Raw genomic sequence first — 21,044 nt, forward strand, 5'->3', positions numbered from 1 at the left:
TAGTCTCCTGTTACAGAAATGGGTGCCTTGATCGCTCACGATTGCTCGTGGTGATCCAAAGTGACAAATAATGTGGTTTCTCACAAAGGAAACAACGGTGTTAGCATCATCAGTACGGGTAGGAATTACTTCCACCCATTTAAAAACATAATCTACAGCTAACAGTATATAGAGGTGGCCATTAGAATTTGGAAATGGACCCATGAAGTCAATGTCCCAAACATCAAAAATTTCACAGAAAAGCATAATTTGTTGAGGCATTTCATCCCTCTGGGATATATTACCAAACTTTTGGCATAGGGGACAAGATTTACAAAATTCAGCAGCGTCTTTAAAAAGGGTGGGCCACCAGAATCCACAGTCTAAGATTTTTCTGGCTGTTCTTTGAGGGCCAAAATGTCCTCCACTCTCAGATGAGTGACAGGCCTCTAAAATGGACTGAAATTCTGATTGAGGCACACACCTTCTAATTACCTGGTCAGCGCCATATCTCCACAAATATGGGTCATCCCATATATAATATTTAGACTCGCTTTTCAGCTTGTCTTTTTGGTGTTTAGTAAAGTGTGGAGGAAAAGTACGGCTAACTAGATAATTAGCTACAGGTGCATACCAAGGGATTACCTCAGATACTGCTTGTAGGTTATCAAAAGGAAAATTATCAGCTATAGGAGTGGAGTCATCCTTAATGTGTTCAAGGCAACTTAAGTGGTCTGCCACTAGATTCTGGGTACCACTCCTATCCTTTATTTCTAAATCAAATTCTTGTAGCAGCAGTATCAAATGTATAAGCCTTGGTTTGGATTCCTTTTTAGCTAATAGATACTTTAGAGCTGCGTGGTTTGAATACACTACTACCTTAGTACCAAGTAAATAGGCTCGGAATTTATCCAGAGCAAAAACAATAGCAAGAAGCTCTTTTTCAGTAGTAGTGTAGTTAGACTGAGCAGCGTCTAAAGTTTTAGACGCATAAGCAATAACAAAAGGATCCTTACCTTCACGCTGAGCCAGTGCTGCTCCTACTGCATGGTTGGAAGCATCGCACATGATTTCGAATGGCTGGCTCCAGTCTGGTCCTCTCACAATTGGAGCTTGAGTCAAGGCGGTTTTCAGCTTATCAAACGCTTGTTTGCAATCCTCACTGAACTCGAACTCAATATCCTTCTGCAGTAACTTGGATAGGGGAAGTGCTACCTTACTAAAGTCCTTAATGAATCTTCGGTAAAAACCTGCATGTCCAAGGAACGAATGGACTTCCCTCACAGAAGAGGGGTAAGGTAAACCAGAAATAATATCCACCTTTGCTGGATCTACAGAAATGCCAGTATTAGACACAACATGTCCTAGTACAATACCTTGTTTAACCATAAAATGACATTTTTCAAAATTTAATACAAGATTTGTACTGACACATCTATCTAATACTCTAGATAGACTATCCAAGCAAAGGCTAAAAGAATCACCATAAACGCTGAAATCATCCATAAAAACTTCCATACAGTCTTCAATAAGATCAGAGAAAAGAATCATCATGCACCTTTGGAAAGTAGCTGGTGCATTGCACAAGCCAAAGGGCATTCTCTTGTAAGCATAGGTCCCAAAAGGACAGGTAAAAGTAGTCTTTTCTTGATCCTCAGGAGCTATATGAATCTGGAAATATCCTGTATAACCATCTAAAAAGCAATAATGTGATTTACCTGACAGGCGATCCAGCATTTGATCAATGAATGGAAGAGGATAGTGATCCTTACGAGTGGCTTGATTGAGACGCTTGTAATTAATGCAGACCCTCCAGGCGTTCTAAACTCTGGTAGCTATGAGCTCTCCATGCTCATTCTTTACTGTAGTGACTCCCGACTTCTTGGGCACCACTTGTACTGGGCTCACCCATTCACTGTCTGAAATGGGGTAGATAATATCTGCCTCTAGTAGTCTGGTCACTTCCTTCTTGACAACCTCTAAGATAGTGGGGTTTAGTCTTCTTTGGGGTTGACGAACGGGTCTTGCTCCTTCTTCTAAAAAGATTCTGTGCTCACAGACTTAAGGATTGATGCCTACTATGTCTGCTAAACTCCACCCAATTGCTTTCTTGTGCTTCCTCAGCACACTAAGTAACTGCTCTTCCTGTTCAGGAGTGAGGTCCCGTGCAATGATAACTAGAAACTTCTGTTGTCCTCAAGGTAAGCATATTTGAGGTGTGGAAGGAGGGGTTTCAATTCTAACTTCTGGTCATGGTCTGGCTCTGGATTATCTGGAACTGGTGGCAGTGGTAGAGTACCTGCATTGTCCTTGGAATTCCCCACACTTGGACCTTGTCCTATGTACTTATCTTCAAACTCTTCCTGGTAAACTTCAGCTACGGTTTCATCTATGATGTCACACTGGAAGATAGAACGATCTTCTGGAGGGTGTTTCATAACTCCATTCAGATTGAAGCTTACTACTCGGCCGTCTATTTCAAAAGAGTATGCGCCTGCGAAAGCATCTAATTTGAACTTCAAGGTCTTCAACAAAGGTCTTCCGAGTAGGATTGATGATGGCTTCTCTGAGTCATGTTGGGGCATCTCCAGGATGTAAAAATCAATGGGAAAAGTGAGACCTTTAATGCCCACCAATACATCTTCAGCAACTCCAGCCACTGTAATAATACTTTTATTTGCTAACACAAAACGAGCTGCCGACCTTTTTAAGGGAGGGAGCCTCAAAACATCATATACAGATAAAGGCATTATACTAACACATGCTCCTAAATCACACATGCAGTCAGAAAATATCACACCTCCAATGGTACAGTTAACCATGCATGGACCTAGATCACTATATTTTTCAGATATATTTCCCATTAAAGCAGATATAGAACTTCTTAAAGGAATAATTTCTAATTCATTAATTTTGTCTTTATGTATGCACAAATCTTTTAGAAGCTTTGCATATTTAGGTACCTGTTGAATGACATAAAAAAGGAGAACAGTTACCTCAACCTTTTTGAAAATTTCTACCATTTTGGGATCAGGTTCCAACTGCTTCCTGGGCTTCGTTGCAAGTTGTGGAAATAGAATAGGAACGACGTCCTCTATAGTGTCTGCGCCCTTTGGTGCTTCTTCCTGTGATTTGGCATCTTCTTCCTCAGCCATGTCCTGTATGCTCTTTTCTTCGTCAACATATTCTATTTCCACTACCTCTTCAGCTGAGGCGTGTTCAGGTGGGTTTGGCTCTTCTTGATTCTTCTCTTGCAATGTGGTTCCAGACCTTAGGGTGATGGCATTAATACCACCCTTTGGGTTGGGTAATGGTTGAGAGGGGAGTCCACCAGAGCTTGAGGACTGGTTGTTGGAGTTGTTCATTGATTCAATCTGTGAGACAAGGGCTTGTAAAGTAGAATTCAAACCATTCAGAGTAGAAGTAAGGTTGTTTTCCATGGCCTGTTGTCTCCGATCAATAGATTGTAGTAACTCATCATTAGGAGATGAAGAGGGATAAGTGATTTGAGAGGTCTACTGAGATGCTTGAGGCTGTCTTAAATGAGGTGCTCTATAGGCCTGATTCTGATTCTGCTGCCTGAAGTTGCTATTGTTATTCCACCTCTGATTTCCATTGTTATCTTTGCCTCCTCTGTTATAATTGTCCCTCCAACCCTGGTTAGAATTGTCTCTCCAGCCTTGATTAGAGTTATCCTACCATCCTTGGTTATAGTTGCCACCTTGATTGTACCCTTGATTGGGGCGGTCATGAAAGTTATTGAGTGGCTGCTACAGTGTTGTCTTCTGGTTGGAGTTGCGGACACTCATCGGTATAGTGACTATAATCTGCACAGATTTCGCATACTCTTTGTGGAACCAACTACTGGCTGTGCTGTGGTGGAGAAGGCTGAACTTGCTGAGGCTGTTGTTGATTCAGTTGCATCTGCTTCAGCAAGTTAGTCATTTCACATAGGCTCTGAGCTATAGCAGCAGTTTCTTTACTAGTGGATACCTCTGCAACAGCTCTTGACCGACTTTGTCTTTGCCTGTGATTCCTAGTAGAGTCAGCTAAGTCGCTGATCAATTGCCATGCTTCTTCCGTAGTTTTTTACTTTTTCATAGAACCATTGCTAACATCTTCCAGTGTGGTCCTGTCTTGAGATTTCAAACCCTGTGTAAAGTAACCGAGCAACACTATCTTGTCAATCATATGATGGGGGCATGCTTCTCGAAGATTATTGAAGCGTTCCAAGTATTCATAGAGGGTCTCAGATTCATCCTGAATGATCATAGACATGTCCTTCCTCAGCTTATCGGCAACTTCAGCTGGAAAGAATTTATCCAGAAACTCTCTCCTAAGTATATCCCAGTTGGAAACAGTTGCTCCGGGTTGAGTGTAGTACCACTCTCTTGCCTTTTCCTCCAGAGAAAACGGGAAGGCTTTCAACAGAATGGAGATTTCATCAGTGCCATTACGCTTAACAGTAGAACAAGCAGTCTGGAAATCTCGAAGATGCTTGATAGGCTCTTGAGCAGGTAAGCCATGAAACTTGGGCATCAAGTTGAGTAGTGAAGACTTTATTTCAAAATCTACAGCTACTGCTGGGTGGTGTGCCTGGAATGGTTGGAGCGTAAAATCAGGGGCTCCTTCCTCCTGGATAGTGACTCTCCTAGGCGCTGCCATGTCACCTGCACGTAAATGAACGGGATCAGTAGAGAGGGAGCTTGTTTCTTCCTTAGATGATGGTTCAGGTTCGTCCTCAAAGAGGAGTCACCGACGCTGAGCTTGCCTTATACGTGAAAGAGTTCTTTCAATCTCAGGGTCAAATACTGGCAAGCTTGGATCAGGAAGTGAACGCGTCATTTAACGAAAGAAACGTACAGCTCATAGTGACAGAATGAAAAGAAAAAATTGCAATTAAAATAAATACCAATCAATAAATTAGCACACTGTTGCAACTCCCCGGCAACGGCGCCAAAAATTGACATGGCAGAAATTGGCGGATTAAGAAATTATTAATAGAAATGCGTTGCAAGTACAGTCCTGAACCAACCAAAAATTCGCTTATCAATTTAGAAGCGCTGTCACAAAATTTAAATTAAAATACTGGGAGTATGAGTCCCAGGTCGTCTCCCAACGAGTTGCAGAGAGATGTGCTATTTTATCAATCAGGTGTTTTCAAAAATGGTTGAGTTGAATAACAGGAAACTAAAATAGATAATTTAATTAATTCTAAATAAAAGCCTTGACTGGGAGTAGATTAATTGGAAGTCCTATTCTTGTTGTAGTACTCTCAAGATGAATTGATAATTGAAGGTTGCTCTGTTTGGTTACTGGTGCATGAAATTGCAATCACACTTTTGCAATCCCGCACAACTAACCAGCAAGTGCACTGGGTCGTCCAAGTAATACCTTACGTGAGTAAGGGTCGATCCCACGGAGATTGTCGGCTTGAAGCAAGCTATGGTTATCTTGTAAATCTTAGTCAGGATATCAAAGATTATCAGGGTTGATTGTGAAAAGTAAAAGAACATGAAATAAGTACTTGTTTGGTAGTAATGGGGAACAGGTTGAGGTTTTGGAGATGCTCCATCTTCTGAATCTCTGCTTTCCTACTGTCTTCTTCACCAAACACGCAAGGCTCCTTCCATAGCAAGCTGTATGTAGGGTTTCACCGTTGTCAATGGCTACCTCCCATCCTCTCAGTGGAAATGTTCAACGCACCCTGTCACGACACGGCTATCCATCTGTCGGTTCTCAATCAGGCCGGAATAGAATCCAATGATTCTTTTGCGTCTGTCACTAACGCCCCGCCCTCAGGAGTTTGAAGCTCGTCACAGTCATTCAATCATTGAATCCTACTCAGAATACCACAGACAAGGTTTAGACCTTCCGGATTCTCTTGAATGCTGCCATCAATTCTAGCTTATACCACGAAGATTCTGATTAAAGAATCCAAGAGATATCTACTCAATCTAAAGTAGAACGGAGGTGGTTGTCAGGCACGCGTTCATAGTTGAGAATATGATGAGTGTCACGGGTCATCACATTCATCCGAGTTAAGAACAAGTGATATCTTAGAACGGAAGCAAGCATGATTGAATAAGAAACAGTAGTAATTGCATTAATCCATCAAGACACAGCAGAGCTCCTCACCCCCAACCACGGGGTTTAGAGACTCATGCTGTAAGAAGTACACAAAGAAACGTGTAAAGTGTCATGATGTCCAGATACAATGTCAAAAGATCCTATTAATAGTGAACTAGTAACCTAGGGTACACAGAAATGAGTAAATGACGTAAAAATCCACTTCTGGGTCCACTTAGTATGTGCTTGGGCTGAGCATTGAAGCTTTCATGTGTAGAGACATTTTTTGGAGTTAAACGCCAGCTTTCATGCCAGTTTGGGCGTTTAACTCCAATTTTTATGCCAGTTCCAGCGTTAAACGCTGGAAATTCTGAGGCTGATTTGCAACGCCGGTTTGGGCCATCAAATCTCGGGTAAAGTATGGACTATTATACATTGCTGGAAAGCCCAGATGTCTACTTTCCAATGCCGTTGAGAGCGCACCAATTGGACTTCTGTAGCTCCAGAAAATCCACTTCGAGTGCAGGGAGGTCAGAATCCAACAGCATCTGCAGTCCTTTTCAGCCTCTAAATCAGATTTTTGCTCAGGACCCTCAATTTCAGCCAGAAAATACCTGAAATCATAGAAAAACACACAAACTCATAGTAAAGTCCAGAAAAGTGAATTTTAACTAAAAACTAATAAAAATATACTAAAAACTAACTAAATCATACTAAAAACATACTAAAAACAATGCCAAAAAGCGTATAAATTATCCGCTCATCACAACACCAAACTTAAATTGTTGCTTGTCCCCAAGCAACTGAAAATCAAAGTAGGATGAAAAGAAGAGAATATACTATAGACTCCAAAATATCAAAGAAACATAGTTCCAATTAGATGAGCGGGACCAATAGCTTTTTGCTTCCGAATAGTTTTAGCATCTCACTTTATCCTTTGAAGTTCAGAATGATTGGCATCTTTAGGAACTCAGAACTCAGATAGTGTTATTGATTCTCCTAGTTAAGTATAATGATTCTTGAACATAGCTAGTGTATGAGTCTTGGCTGTGGCCCAAAGCACTCTGTCTTCCAGTATTACCACCGGATACATACATGCCACAGACACATAATTGGGTGGACCTTCTCGGATTGTGACTCAGCTTTGCTAGGGTCCCCAATTAAAGGTATCCAGGGTTCTTAAGCACACTCTTTTTGCCTTGGTTCACAACTTTATTTCTTTCTTTTTCTTTTTTTCTTTTTTTTTTCGAAATTTTTTTTTGTATTCACTGCTTTTTCTTGCTTCAAGAATCAATCTGATGATTTTTTAGATCCTCAATAACAGTTCTCTTTTTCCCTCATTCTTTCAAGAGCCAACAATTTTAACATTCTCAAAATAACAAATTCAAAAGACATATGCACTATTCAAGCATTCATTCAGAAAACAAAAAGTATTGTCACCACATCAAACTAATTCAACTAGTTTCAAGGCTAAATTCGAAATCCTGTACTTCTTGTTCTTTTGTGATTAAAGCATTTTTCATTTAAGAGAGGTGATGGATTCATAGGGCATTCATAGCTTTAAGGCATAAACTTTAAATTTTATTAATTATGAATTAAGAACAAGACTCAAAAATAGATATAAGATGAGACTAAAAATAGAAAACAAAAATTTAAATAGGCTCCTAATGATAGAGGTTTTTTACAGAGTTAGGACTCAACAACCTTGATTTTGAGAAGTGGATGCTCCCTCAAATTGAGGGGAGAACTTTTGGCGTTTCAGTTCTTGAAGTTCACGCCCCTGCTTCTCTTGTTCCTTCAGCAATTTGCAGAGCATGCAGTTCTGATTCTGCTGTTCTTCCTTAAGTTGCTCCATAGTCTCTTGCAACTTGGTGATAGATGCTTCTAGGCTGGCCCAGTAGCCAATTTCAGGAAATTCAGGGAGGAACTCCTGCGCCCTTCTTTTGATAGAGTTGTCTTGCATTTGTCCTTCCATTGACTTCTTGGTGATTGGATGTTCAATGGGTATGAATTCATCTACTCCCATCTTTACCCCAGCCTCTTTACAGAGCAAGGAGATCAAGCTTGGGTAAGCCAATTTGGCTTCAGTGGAATTCTTATTTGCAATTGTGTAGATCTCACAAGCAATCACATGATGAACCTCCACTTCTTTTCCAAGCATAATGCAATGAATCATCACTGCTCTCTTGATAGTGACCTCAGAACGGTTGCTAGTGGGCAGTATGGAACGCCCAATAAAGTCTAGCCAACCTCTTGCAATTGGTTTGAGGTTTCCCCTCTTGAGTTGGTTTGGGACACCCTTTGAATTGGTTATCCACTTAGTTCCAGGGAGGCATATGTCCTCTAGAACTTGATCCAACCCTTTATCTGCTCTCACCATTCTCCTATTAAAGGAGTCAGGATCATCTTGCAGTTGAGGCAATTTGAAGATTTCTCTTATTTTGTCCAGATGGAAGTACATAACTTTCCCTCTGACCATGGTTCTGTAAGTATGGTAAGCAGTTCCAGTCATTCTCTGCTTATCTGTTAGCCACAGATTTGAGTAGAATTCCTGAACCATATTCCTTCCAACCTTTATCTCAGGATTGGTTAGAACTTTCCATCCTCTGTTTCGAATTTGCTCTTGGATCCCCGGATATTCATCTTCTTTCAGATCAAATTTTACTTCCGGGATCACTGACCTCAGACCCATTATTTTGTGATAATGATCTTCATGTTCTTTGGTTAAGAACTTCTCTTGATTCCAAAGATTCTTTGGATTATTCTCTTTCTTTCCTCTTAAATTGGTTTGTTTTCCCTTAGGAGCCATGATCTTGATGAATCTTGGCTTTAGTGATCACGGAAAAGCACACCAAACTTAGAGGTTTGCTTGTCCTCAAGCAAAAGAAAGGAAGGAGGAGAGAGAGGAGAAGAGCAAATTCGAATGGTGTGGGGGAATGGTGAGGCCGAACGTGTTTTTATAAAGGGGGAAGGAGATTTCGAAAGAAATTGAAAGGAGATTTGAGAAGATATGGAGAGAATTTGAGAGAAGGGTGAGTTTTTGAATAAGATTTGGGATTGATTTGAGAGAGATTTGAAGAATGATTTTAATTTTTGAGGATTTGAAAGTGAATGATGAAAGGTTGAGATGGGTTTATGTAGAAAAGTATGGGTAAGAAAAGGAAAGTTTGAAAAAAAATTTGATTGGAAAACAAAATCTTGGTCCCCCACCTTTCTGGCGTTAAACGCCCAGAATGGCATCCATTCTGGCGTTTAACGCCCATTTGATGCCCATTATGGGCGTTTAACGCCCAGCCAGGTGCCCTGGCTGGCGTTAAACGCCAGAATTCCCTTTATCACTGGGCGTTTTGCTAAACGCCCAGGATGCTGCACACCTGGCGTTAAACGCCCAGAATGGTGCCCATTCTGGCGTTTAACGCCCAAAGTACCCCTTACTGGCGTTTTTTCGCCAGTAAGCTCTTTTTCTCTGCTTTTTGCACTGAATCCTTCTGTAACTCTGTGAATTCCTTCATTTTTGATACTTGCCTTTGTAAGAACAAAACATATAACTTGCTAATTACTGGGTTGCCTCCCAGCAAGCGCTTCTTTACTGTCTTTAGCTGGACCTTTTACTGAGAGTCATTCAAGTCTCAGTTTTGAGCATTCCTGCTCAAAATTGCTTTCAAGATAATGCTTGATTCTCTGTCCATTAACAATGAACTTTTTGTCAGAATCAATATCCTGAAGCTCAACATATCCATATGGTGACACTCCTGTAATCACATACGGACCCCTCCACCGGGATTTAAGTTTTCCTGGAAACAATCTGAGCCTAGAGTTGAAAAGCAGAACTTTTTGTCCTGGCTCAAAGACTCTGGATGACAACTTCTTGTCATGCCACTTCTTTGCCTTTTCCTTATAAATTTTTGCATTTTCAAAGGCATTGAGTCTGAACTCCTCTAGCTCATTTAGCTGGAGCAATCTTTTTTCACCAGCTAACTGAGCATCCATGTTTAGGAATCTGGTTGCCCAGTAGGCTTTATGTTCCAGTTCCACGGGCAGATGACAGGCCTTCCCATACACCAATTGGTATGGAGAGGTTCCTATAGGAGTCTTGAATGCTGTTCTGTATGCCCACAGAGCATCATCCAAACTCTTTGCCCAATCCTTTCTTCGGACTATCACAGTCCGTTCCAGGATTCTTTTTAGCTCTCTGTTAGAGACTTTAGCTTGCCCATTTGTCTGTGGATGATACGGAGTTGCCACTTTGTGGCTAATTCCATATCTGACCATAGCAGAGTATAGCTGTCTATTGCAGAAATGAGTGCCCCCATCACTGATTAGTACTCTGGGAACACCAAACCTGCTGAAGATGTGTTTCTGGAGAAATTTCAGCACGGTCTTGGTATCATTGGTGGGTGTAGCAATTGCTTCTACCCACTTAGATATATAGTCCACTGCTACCAGAATGTAAGTGTTTGAGTATGATGGTGGGAATGGACCCATGAAGTCAATTCCCCATACATCAAACAATTCTATCTGTAATATCCCTTGTTGAGGCATGGCATATCCGTGAGGCAAGTTACCAGCTCTTTGGCAACTGTCACAGTTACGCACAAACTCTCGGGCATCTTTATAGAGAGTAGGCCAGTAGAAGCCACATTGGAGGACTTTAGTGGCTGTTCGCTCACTTCCAAAATGTCCTCCATACTGTGATCCATGGCAGTGCCATAGGATCCTTTGTGCTTCTTCTCTGGGTACACATCTGCAGATCATTCCGTCTGCACATCTCTTAAAGAGATACGACTCATCCCACAGGTAGTACTTGGCATCTGAAATTAATTTCTTTCTTTGCACTCTGCTGTACTCCTGTGGTATGAACCTCACAGCTTTATAATTTGCAATATCTGCAAACTATGGAGCTTCCTGGATGGCAAAGAGTTGCTCATCTGGGAAAGTCTCAGAAATCTCAGTAGAAGGGAGGGACGCCCCAGCTACTGGTTCTATTCGGGACAGATGATCAGCTACCTGGTTCTCTGTCCCTTTTCTGTCTCTTATTTCTATATCAAACTCTTGCAGAAGCAACACCCATCTTATAAGCCTGGGTTTTGAATCCTGCTTTGTGAGTAAGTATTTAAGAGCAGCATGGTCAGTGTACACAACCACTTTGGATCCCACTAGATAGGATCTAAACTTGTCAATGGCATAGACCACTGCAAGTAACTCTTTTTCTGTGGTTGTGTAATTCTTCTGTGCATCATTTAGAACACGGCTAGCATAATAAATGACGTGCAGAAGCTTGTTATGCCTCTGTCCCAACACTGCACCAATGGCATGGTCACTGGCATCACACATTAGTTCAAATGGCAATGTCCAATCTGGTGCAGAGATGACTAGTGCTGTGACCAGCTTAGCTTTCAGGGTCTCAAATGCCTGCAGACACTGTGTGTCAAACACAAATGGTGTGTCAGCAGCTAGCAGGTTACTCAAAGGTTTTGTAATTTTCAAAAAATCCTTTATAAACCTTCTGTAGAATCCTGCATGCCCCAGAAAGCTTCTGATTGCCTTAACATTGGCAGGTGGTGGTAATTTTTCAGTTACCTCTACCTTTGCCTTATCCACCTCTATTCCCCTGCTTGAAATTTTGTGCCCAAGGACAATTCCTTCGGTCACCATAAAGTGACATTTCTCCCAGTTTAAAACCAGGTTAGTCTCTTGGCACCTTTTCAGGACAAGTGCTAGGTGGTCAAGACAGGAGCTGAATGAGTCTCCATATACTGAGAAGTCATCCATGAAGACTTCAAGAAATTTCTCTACCATATCAGAGAAGATGGATAGCATGCATCTCTAAAAGGTTGCAGGAGCATTACACAGACCAAAAGGCATCCTTCTGTAGGCAAACATGCCAGAAGGGCAAGTAAATGCTGTTTTCTCTTGGTCCTGAGGATCTACTGCAATTTGGTTGTAACCTGAATAGCCATCCAAAAAGCAGTAATAATTATGACCAGCTAGTCTTTCTAGCATTTGGTCTATGAATGGTAAAGGAAAATGATCCTTTCTGGTGGCTGTATTGAGCCTTCTGTAGTCAATACACATACGCCACCCTGTGACTGTTCTTGTAGGAACCAGTTCATTTTTTTCATTATGAACCACTGTCATGCCTCCTTTCTTGGGGACAACTTGGACAGGGCTCACCCAGGGGCTATCAGAAATAGGATAAATAATCCCAGCCTCTAGTAATTTAGTGACCTCTTTCTGCACCACCTCCTTCATGGCTGGATTTAGCCTCCTCTGTGGTTGGACCACTGGTTTGGCATTATCCTCCAACAGGATCTTGTGCATGCATCTAGCTGGGCTAATGCCTTTAAGATCACTTATGGACCACCCAAGAGCTGTCTTGTGTGTCCTTAGCACTTGAATCAGTGCTTCCTCTTCCTGTGGATTTAAGGCAGAGCTTATAATCACTGGAAAAGTGTCACCCTCTCCCAGAAATGCATACTTCAGGGATGGTGGTAGTGGTTTGAGTTCAGGTTTGGGAGGCTTATCCTCCTCCTGAGGAATTTTCAAAAATTCCTTTGTTTCCTCTGGTTCTTCTTGATCAGGTTGAGCATCCTTGAAGATGTCCTCAAGCTCTGATTCTAAGCTTTCAGTCATATTGATCTCTTCCACCAAAGAGTCTATAATGTCAGCGCCCATGCAGTCATTTGGTGTGTCTGGATGCTGCATAGCTTTCACAGCATTCAACTTGAACTCATCCTTATTGACTCTCAGGGTTACTTCCCCTTTTTGTACATCAATGAGAGTTCGCCCAGTTGCTAGGAAAGGTCTTCCTAGAATGAGAGTTGCACTCTTGTGCTCCTCCATTTCCAGCACCACAAAGTCAGTTGGAAAGGCGAATGGCCCAACCTTGACAATCATATCCTCTATTATGCCTGATGGATGTTTAATGGAGCCATCAACAAGTTGGAGGCATATCCGGGTTGGTTTGACTTCTTCAGTCAACCCAAGCTTTCTGATAGTAGATGCAGGTATCAGATTGATGCTTGCTCCAAGATCACATAGGGCTGTCTTGGTGCAAGCACCTTCTAATGTGCATGGTATCATAAAGCTTCCTGGATCTTGAAGCTTTTCTGGTAAGCTTTTCAGAATGACTGCACTGCATTCTTCAGTGAGAAATACTTTTTCAGTTTCTCTCCAATCCTTCTTATGACTTAAGATCTCTTTCATGAACTTAGCATAAGAAGGTATTTGCTCAAGTGCTTCTGCAAACGGAATCTTTATTTCAAGAGTCCTTAGATAATCTGCAAAACGGGCAAATTGCTTATCCTGCTCTGCTTGGCGGAGTTTCTGAGGATAAGGCATCTTGGCTTTATATTCTTCAACCTTAGTTGCTGCAGGCTTATTCCTTACAGAAGTGGTTGAAGAATCCTTTTTAGAGGGATTACTGTCAGCACTCTCAGGTGTCTGATCCTTCCTTGGCGTCTGAACGCCAGGAATGGGTGAAGATTGGGCGTTTAACGCCAACTTCTCTCCCTTTTCTGGCGTTTGAACGCCAGAACTGGGCAAGGAATGGGCGTTTAACGCCAGCTTTCCTTCCCTTTCTGGCGTTTGAACGCCAAAAGTATTCCTCTCTGGGCTCTTACTGTCCTCAGAGGGATTTTGGGCAGTGGTTTGGTTATCCTCTGTCAATTGTTCCTTATTTGACTTTTTGCTCTTTTGAGTGGTGTTGTTCAGTGTCTTCCCACTCCTCAGTTGAACTGCTTGACACTCTTCTGTTATCTGTTTAGATATCTGCTGTTTTGCTCGATTCAACTGCAGTTCTATGTTCTTGTTAGCAACTTTAGTTTCATGAAGCATCTTTTTAAATTCTGCTAACTGTTCTGTCATCAAGAGTAATTGTTGATTAAGCTCAATCATCTATTCTTGAGGATTAGGATCAGTGACTACTGCCATGACTTCCTCTTTTGGAGAGAACTCATTGCTAGAGTACAAATATTGGTTTCTAGCAACAGTGTCTATAAGCTCTTGAGCTTCTTCAATTGTCTTCCTCATGTGTATAGATCCACCAGCTGAGTGGTCTAGAGACATCTGAGCTTTTTCTGTAAGTCCATAGTAGAAGATGTCTAACTGTACCCACTCTGAAAACATTTCAGAGGGGCATTTTCTTAGCATACCTCTATACCTCTCCCAGGCATTATAAAGGGATTCATTATCCTCTTGTTTAAAGCCTTGGATGTCCAGCCTTAGCTGTGTCATCCTCTTTGGAGGGTAAAAATGATTCAGGAATTTGTCTGATAACTGCTTCCATGTCTTTATGCTTGCTGTAGGTTGGTTATTCAACAACTTTTTAGCTTGATCTTTTACAGCAAATGGAAACAGTAATAGTCTGTAGACATCCTGATCCACCTCTTTATCATGTACTGTGTCAGCAATTTGTAAGAACTGTGCCAGAAACTCAGTAGGTTCTTCCTGTGGAAGACCGGAATACTGGCAATTTTGCTGCACTATGATAATGAGTTGAGGATTTAGCTCAAAGCTGCTTGCTTTGATGGGAGGTGTACAGATGCTACTCCCATATGCAGCTGTAATGGGGTTGGCATATGACCCCAGAGTCCTTCTGGACTGATCAATCCCACTTAGGTCCATAATGGATAAAGGGAAATGATATGGATTGCAAATAGATAAATTTTGTTTTTTTTTTTGAATTATCCGAAAAAGATAAAATAAAACAAAAGAAAAATAAAATAACAATTCGAAAAAAAAGAAAATAAGATCAAAGCAAATTGAAAACTGACTCAATTAGTTAATTAAAAAGATTTTGAAATTAGCAATTAGAAAGATATGATTGAAAAATTTTTATGAAAAAGATTTGATTTTTGAAATGAGGAAAGAGAAAAACAACAAAATGACACCAAACTTAAAATTTTTAGAAAATCAAACACCAATTTTCGAAAATTTCAAGGAAAAAACACAAAGAGGACACCAAACTTAGAATTTTTACGGATCAAAAAGGGACTGAAGACATGCAAATTCGAAAATTAAAAGAAAAATAAAAGCATGCAATTGACACCAAACTTAAAATATGAAACTAGACTCAACTAAAAGACTCTAAACCAACAAAAATAAAATAGTCCTAATCTAAGCAACAAGATAAGCCGTCAGTTGTCCAAACTCGAACAATCCCCGGCAACGGCGCCAAAAACTTGGTGCACGAAATTGCAATCACACTTTTGCAATCCCGCACAACTAACCAGCAAGTGCACTGGGTCGTCCAAGTAATACCTTACGTGAGTAAGGGTCGATCCCACGGAGATTGTCGGCTTGAAGCAAGCTATGGTTATCTTGTAAATCTTAGTCAGGATATCAAAGATTATCAGGGTTGATTGTGAAAAGTAAAAGAACATGAAATAAGTACTTGTTTTGCAGTAATGGGGAACAGGTTGAGATTATGGAGATGCTCCATCTTCTGAATCTCTGCTTTCCTATTGTCTTCTTCACCAAACACGCAAGGCTCCTTCCATAGCAAGCTGTATGTAGGGTTTCACTGTTGTCAATGGCTACCTCCCATCCTCTCAATGGAAATGTTCAACGCACCCTGTCACGGCACGGCTATCCATCTGTCGGTTCTCAATCAGGCCGGAATAGAATCCAATGATTCTTTTGCGTCTGTCACTAACGCCCCGCCCTCAGGAGTTTGAAGCTCGTCACAGTCATTCAATCATTGAATCCTACTCAGAATACCACAGACAAGGTTTAGACCTTCCGGATTCTCTTGAATGCCGCCATCAATTCTAGCTTATACCATGAAGATTCTGATTAAAGAATCCAAGAGATATCTACTCAATCTAAAGTAGAACGGAGGTGGTTGTCAGGCACGCGTTCATAGTTGAGAATATGATGAGTGTCACGGGTCATCACATTCATCCGAGTTAAGAACAAGTGATATCTTAGAACGGAAGCAAGCATGATTGAATAAGAAACAGTAGTAATTGCATTAATCCATCAAGACACAGCAGAGCTCCTCACCCCCAACCATGCAGTTTAGAGACTCATGCTGTAAGAAGTACACAAAGAAACGTGTAAAGTGTCATGATGTCCAGATACAATGTCAAAAGATCCTATTAATAGTGAACTAGTAACCTAGGGTACACAGAAATGAGTAAATGACGTAAAAATCCACTTCTGGGTCCACTTAGTGTGTGCTTGGGCTGAGCATTGAAGCTTTCATGTGTAGAGACCTTTTCTGGAGTTAAACGCCAGCTTTCATGCCAGTTTGGGCGTTTAACTCTAATTTTTATGCCAGTTCCAGCATTAAACGCTGGAAATTCTGAGGCTGATTTGCAACGCCGGTTTGGGCCATCAAATCTCGGGTAAAGTATGGACTATTATACATTGCTGGAAAGCCCAGGATGTCTACTTTCCAACGCCGTTAAGAGCGCGCCAATTGGACTTCTGTAGCTCTAGAAAATCTATTTCGAGTGCAGGGAGGTCAGAATCCAACAGCATCTGCAGTCCTTTTCAGCCTCTAAATCAGATTTTTGCTCAGGACCCTCAATTTCAGCCAGAAAATACCTAAAATCACAGAAAAACACACAAACTCATAGTAAAGTCCAGAAAAGTAAATTTTAACTAAAAACTAATAAAAATATACTAAAAACTAACTAAATCATACTAAAAACATACTAAAAACAATGCCAAAAAGCGTATAAATTATCCGCTCATCAGTTACCCCTTACTAGGTAAGGGAGAGTCAAACAAGTTGGATTGCTGTTTCTATTCACAAGTCCCAATCCGCTCATTGAAAAGGATTTGTGTCAGTAACTAGAGGGCATTCCAACAACGAGCTCAATTACAATTTCTCCTTTAAGTACCCCAACTCAAGGGTTCCTTTCAATCAACTCCCCATCAAGTAAGAGAACTACTCGCTCATTGTGAATGTAGAACTCATAACATAGGAAAGGGAATTAAAAAGAGACATGATAGATAATAATGAAAAGGATTAATTAAAAATAAAAATAGTCTATATTAATAACTTGTAAAAATAAGCCAAAGTCAACTCTAAGGGGATTAAGAACATGGAAGAATAAGTAAAAAGCAAATAGCAAAGTATAATGACTAGTACCGGAGGTGGCCTCTTCTCAAAAGCTAAAAAGCAAAGTCTTCCAAAAATCTTAATTATAAAATGTCAAGTGATTGAAAAACCTAGGGGAGGAGTAAATCCAGATCTAAAACTAAAAATTATGCAGAATGAATTGTTGTCCCTCATTTCTGCATGTTCCCTGACTCTAATCTGTAATTTTGGGCCGAAAACTGGGTTGAAATCCGGCCCAGAAACTCTGCTAGCGACTTCTAAAATTCTGCAGATCGCGCACGTCACGCGGATCCGTCATTCGGCGTTTTGCTTTCCCATGCGGGCGCGTCGTCCATGCCTCCGCGTCACTTCTACTTTTCCAATCCGTGCGTCCGCGTCACTCATGCGAACGCGTCACTGGGAATTCCTCTCTTCCGCGCGGTCGCGTTGTTGACGCGTACGCGTCACTTCTCGCTAGCCATCTCCTCAATTTCTTGTATTCCTTCCATTTTTGCAAGCTTTCTTCCCAATCTCTCACTCATTCATGCCCTATAAAGCCTGAAATACTTAACACACAGATCACGGCATCGAATGGAATAAAGGGGGATTAAAATACCTATTTAAAGGTCTCCAAGAAGTAAGCTTTCAATCATGTAATAATTTTAGGAAGGAAATATAAATGCATGCTAATTATATGAATAAGTGGGTAAAGACCATGATAAAACCACACAATTAAACACATTGTAAACCATAAAATAGTGGTTTATTAACTACGTACCTGTGATTCCACCAGAGTGGGACTTTCCCCATGAGCCGATCCCTGACTTTCCACAGCCTGATGATCCGGGACTATCAAACGACGGGGTAGCTCCTATATATGCAAACGGACCTGTGCTTGCGAATGGTTTTATACATAGTGACAGTAGTGTTTCTGGTGGTTCTGAGGGTATAGCTGTAGCTGCGGACGAGGAGGAGGAGAAGGATCCTGAGATAGAGATCGAGTAGGATGAGGAGATGGGCGAGCCTCATGACGATCTTCCGAATAGCCACGTGTAGTTATAGTCTAACAGCAGAAGTGGCATTCTTTTGATGACACTCTAGTATAACATTATCTGTTAGTTAGTCTCTCATTTGTGTTAGTACACCCGAGAGCTAGGAGCTGTAGAGTGGTTAGGCTAGCCTGGGCGCCAGGTTAGCGTCTTTTTGTATGGGCCAGGCCCTAGGAGTGTCGTGTATATATTAGCTACGTAGGATGACGAGGATGTAAACTGACTTGATCTTTTGTGAACGCTACATGTTTTGTTATAGTGTACATGATGTATATTATCAACTGTGTTTCTATGTTTCTTTGTACTTCCTTTTTATTTCTTTCAATGCATGCTTGTTTATTTTACCTTATCATCCATGACAAAAAAAGGTTACTCGTAAAAATGGCAATGTTCTAACAAGGAACAGGCTTATAGATTAAGTAATAGTTATATTTTAGGAAGGACAAGTTAGTAACACTTAGCTTCTTGTATGACCATGGCATACTGGGAGTTGGGTCGTTACAATTTGGTATTAGAGCAGTTCGTTCCCAGTAGAGCCTGGGGAATGGACTGACTATGCTTCATTGTATACTCTGCTTGTGTGTCTCATGCTGTTAGGATATCTTCAAGATATATTTGGCATGAATGTCTATGAGTGCTCATTTTGGAAATGTTCGTGCCTTACTTGAGTTATTAAGACTGATCACCTTAATGTTGATTATTTGGTGCGGATAGGACCTTAATGACTGCGAATAGGCATAGTTTAATCAAGCTCCGAATAACGAATCAATGCGAGACACAGCTATCCTCATAACTGTTATGATATCCATGGTTATAGTTATTTTAGATTTGGATGCTGTAAGGAACGAACACTTGTTTTACTTGTGAAGAATTTGGACACACAGCTAGGATCTACTGATGAGCGGATAATTTGTATGCTTTTTGGCATTGTTTTTAGTATGTTTTTAGTATGATTTAGTTAGTTTTTAGTATATTTTTATTAGTTTTTAGTTAAAATTCACTTTTCTGGACTTTACTATGAGTTTGTGTGTTTTTTTGTGATTTCAGGTATTTTCTGGCTGAAATTGAGGGACCTGAGCAAAAATCTGATCCAGAGACTCAAAAGGACTGCAGATGCTGTTGGATTCTGACCTCCCTGCACTCGAAGTGGATTTTCTGGAGCTACAGAAGCCCAATTGGCGCGCTCTCAACGGCGTTGGAAAGTAGACATCCTGGGCTTTCCAGCAGTATATAATAGTCCATACTTTGCCCAAGATTTGATGGCCCAAACCGGCGTTCAAAGTCACCTCAAGAAATTCCAGCGTTAAACGCCGGAACTGGCACCTAATTGGGAGTTAAACGCCCAAACTGGCACTAAAGCTGGCGTTTAACTCCAAGGAGAGTCTCTACACGAAAAAAGCTTCATTGCTCAGCCCAAGCACACACCAAGTGGGCCCGGAAGTGGATTTTTATGTCATTTACTCATCTATGTACTAGTTTTCTATAAGTAGGACCTTTTACTATTGTATTAAGAGAGACCTTTGGTAGCTATCTTTGTTTTATGCTATCTTAGACCTTTGGGAGGCTGGCCATTCGGCCATGCCTAGACCTTGTTCTTATGTATTTTCAACGGTGGAGTTTCTACACACCATAGATTAAGGTGTGGAGCTCTGCTGTACCTCGAGTATTAATGCAATTACTATTGTTCTTCCATTCAATTCCGCTTGTTCTTTATCCAAGATATCACTTGTTCTTCAACATGATGAAGGTGATGATTGACGCCCATCACCATTCTCACTCATGAACAAGGTGACTGACAACCACTCTTGTTCTACAAGCATATGAGGCTTAGTGAATATCTCTTGGATTCTTTAATCGGAATCTTCGTGGTATAGGCAGGACCTGATGGCGGCATTCAAGAGAATCCGGAAGGTCTAAACCTTGTCTGTGGTATTCTGAGTAGGATTCCATGACTGAATGACTGTGACGTGCTTCAAACTCCTAGCAGGCTAGGGCGTTGGTGACAGACGCAAAAGTATCAATGGATATTATTCCGGCCTGACCGAGAACCGACAGCTGAATTCCGCTATGCCGTGACAGGACATATGCAATCGCTTTCACTGAGAGGATGGGAGGTAGCTGCTGACAACAGTGAAACCCTACACGAGCTTGCCATGGAAAGGAGTAAGAAGGATTGGATGAAGGCAGTAGGAAAGCAGAAAGACGGAAGGGAAGGCATCTTCATACACTTGTCTGAAGCTCTTACACCAATGATATACATAAGTATCTCTATCTTTATCTTTATGTTATTTTCGTTCATCATCATATACATTTGAGTTTGCCTGACTAAGATTTACAAGATGACCATAGCTTGCTTCAATGCTAACAATCTCCGTGGGATCGACCCTTACTCACGTAAGGTATTACTTGGACGACCCAGTGCACTTGCTGGTTAGTTGTGCGAAGTTGTGTAATGCCATGGTATTGAGCTACCACGTTTTTGGAGCCATTACCGGGGATTATGAGAGTTGTGAAAAAGTATTGTTCACAATTTCGCGCACCAAGTTTTTGGCGCCGTTGCCGGGGATTGTTCAAGTTTTGAGCAAGCTTTTGGTAACAATGCCTGGGATTGTTCTAGTTTGGACAACTGACGGTTCATCTTGTTGCTTAGATTAGGTATTTATTTTCGAAATTCTTGAAGATGAATTCTAGAGTTTCATGATGATTTGTTGAAATCTGGCTGGCTGAGAAGCCATGTCTAATCTGATTGGACCGAGGTTTCAACTTATCACCACAAGAGCTTGTTGATTTTCATCAATTTTGCTTTTGGAGCAGTGATCCGCTAAGGCTTGGCTGACCTTTGGTCATGTCTAGTGTTTTGGACCGAAGCTTTCTTTGAAAGCTTGGCTGGCTGTGAA

This window comes from Arachis stenosperma, chromosome 1 (genome assembly GCF_014773155.1).
Source record: "Arachis stenosperma cultivar V10309 chromosome 1, arast.V10309.gnm1.PFL2, whole genome shotgun sequence".
In the NCBI taxonomy this organism is placed as follows: Eukaryota; Viridiplantae; Streptophyta; class Magnoliopsida; order Fabales; family Fabaceae; genus Arachis; species Arachis stenosperma.